This window comes from Malus domestica, chromosome 01 (assembly GCF_042453785.1).
Source record: "Malus domestica chromosome 01, GDT2T_hap1".
Classification (NCBI taxonomy): domain Eukaryota; kingdom Viridiplantae; phylum Streptophyta; class Magnoliopsida; order Rosales; family Rosaceae; genus Malus; species Malus domestica.
The window spans coordinates 11,098,440-11,100,992 of NC_091661.1; the positions used below are offsets into that span (position 1 = coordinate 11,098,440).

The window sequence follows — 2,553 nt, forward strand, 5'->3', positions numbered from 1 at the left end:
CATTATTCTTATAAATCAATTCCCATTTTAGATATTTGTTTAAGTCACATCCAGTAATATTTAGTTTCGTCAAATTAGTGTAATTCTTAGAGTTAAATAAGTTAAATACACAAAAACTCGTAAATTGTTTATATCAGTCCCTGAGGAGATCGACCTTGCTTGAGCCATTCTATACTACAAACACTTGTTCTCTTGCAAGAATTTTCTATGGTTTAACCCTTTGTTTTACAAGTGGTAAAATTGCTATCAAGAAATTGGCGCCGTTGCCGGGGACTGTGCCAACAGTTCCTGAGTTTTTGTGTTTATTTTTCTTATGCTTATGTTTATGTCTTATTTTTATTAATTATTAAATTAAAAAAAAAAAAAGAAACAGCAATTAATTTAGTTGAGTTTTGATCTTTGATTAAGTATAGTGGATGTGTGGTGTGAGATTTGTTGTCTTCGTTTAATTAACTAGTGGTTGCCAATTTGCATAAATTGTGTTTTTAATTCATCTAGTTTTACTTACTTTCTTTTTCTTTTTGTTGTTTAGTTAATTTCTGTTAAGTTTTATTTTATTTTACTTTTATTTTTATTGTGGCTTAATATTTCTGTTGTTTGTTCAGGTGTAGTATATGGTAATTGGAACAAGGTCCAAGAATCAAGTGCTTATTCCTTACGACCCTGAACCAGAGAGAAGTGCAAGGAAGTTAGCTCGAGAAAAATATTTAGCACAAAATTCCAACCTTGGTGATACTTTTCTTAAGGATTTGTTCCGTGATCCTGAGAGCAGCAAATATATTTTCCAACCTTTGACACCAGTTGCACACATGGCCCTAGCCTTACCTGCAGCAGGTCAACCTTTAAGGAATTCATTGGCGGCGAGAATCAATGCAGTGCCAAGGTGCATTATATATCCAGATGTGAAAGATGGGGCATCCTTTGAAATCAAACCTCACATCCTCAACATATTGCCATCCTTTCATGGGTTGCCAAACAGTGATCCCAACATGCATTTGGTTGATTTTATTGAGGCATGTGACAACACCATAATCAGAGGTTTCTCTTCTGAAGCTATCAAGTTACGTTTGTTCCCATTCTCTTTGAAAGACAAAGCCAAGGCGTGGCTGCATTTTTTGCCTGCCAATAGCATTACAACATGGACAGAATTGCAAGAAAAATTTCTCAATAAGTTTTTTCCTTCATCCAAGACTCTTGCACTCAAGAAAGAGATATTGGCTTTCGCTCAAAAGCCGAACGAGTCTTTCCATGAAGCTTGGGAACGGTATAATGAGATGTACACAAAATGTCCTCATGCTGGGTTTGATTCTAACCTTCAAATGAACATATTTTATGATGGTCTCAATGCCACCACCAAGAGTCAAGTGAATGCATCTGCTGGAGGGTCATTAATGTCAAAATCAGCAAGGGAAGCATTTGAGTTATTTGATATGATGGCTTCTGAATCCCAACAATGGACAGAGGAACAAACACAAAAGAGGGGAGTTTTTGAGATTTCTCAGAGTTCTTCTAATGTTTCTGCTCAAATTGCTAAAATGGAAAAGAATTTTAATGCCAAATTTGCTGCCTTAATGCAGGTCTCTTCCATGCCCAATGCCCAAGAAGCGTGCATCATTTGTAGTGCAACAACTCATGACATCACTCAATGCCCCAACAAGGATAGCTATCCTGAGCTTGTGCAAGAGCATGTGAATATGGTGAATAATTTCACTAGACCCAGAAGTGACCCTTATTCCAATACATATAATCCTGGGTGGAAGAACCATCCCAATCTCAGTTGGGGTGGCAACCAACAGCCACGTCAATACCAACAGTCTTACCAATCAACTAGTGAGACTAAGAAACCATTTCTTGAAGACCAAATGTCACAGCTAGCTCAACATATGTCTGCTCTCTCTAATACCACCAACAATTTTGTCCAATCCACACAAACTAGCATTCAGAATCTCACGGCATCAGTGGGGAATTTGGAGACTCAAGTTGGACAGCTTGCTACCATGTTCAATGAAAGAGAGAAAGGAAGGTTTCCAAGCCAATCTGAGCAAAATCCAAGAGGGATGGAGCATTGCAAAGTAATACGGACATTGAAAAGTGGCAAGAGCTATGACAACAGAGAAGTGGTGCACCATGAAGCCGAAGTGGAAGAAGAAGAGCTTACTGAAAGTGCACCATTAGCTGCAAAGTCTCGGTCAGAGGCTATTTCTGAAGCAGGTATTCCAGATCCTAGTGCAAGTGACAAAGTGCAATCTCGACCCAACTTTAATGCAAACAAGGAAAAAGGCCTTGGTAGTTTATTTGCACCTTCTGACAAGCCACCATACAAGCCACCTTTGCCATTTCCACAAAGGCAGCAACAACGTTCCAAGGATCAACAATGCATTGAATTCATGAAGACGTTGGCTAAGGTTCAAATTAATCTGCCTCTATTAGATGCTGTTAAACAGATCCCATCATATGCCAAATTTCTGAAGGAGCTATGTTCTAAAAGAAAAAGTTATCGGAATATGAGAAGGTGATTTTAACTGAGCAATGCAGTGTTGTCCTCTTACATAA

General features: G+C 38.2%; 1 non-coding gene across 1 annotated transcript; it reads right to left on the reverse strand.

Annotated features, from left to right (window-relative positions):
• Positions 1–1,196: 1,196 nt before the first annotated feature.
• On the reverse strand, positions 1,197–1,303 carry LOC114826855 (small nucleolar RNA R71). Its single transcript, XR_003775863.2, has one exon. It is a non-coding gene; the product is annotated as a small nucleolar RNA R71 (small nucleolar RNA).
• Positions 1,304–2,553: the final 1,250 nt, after the last annotated feature.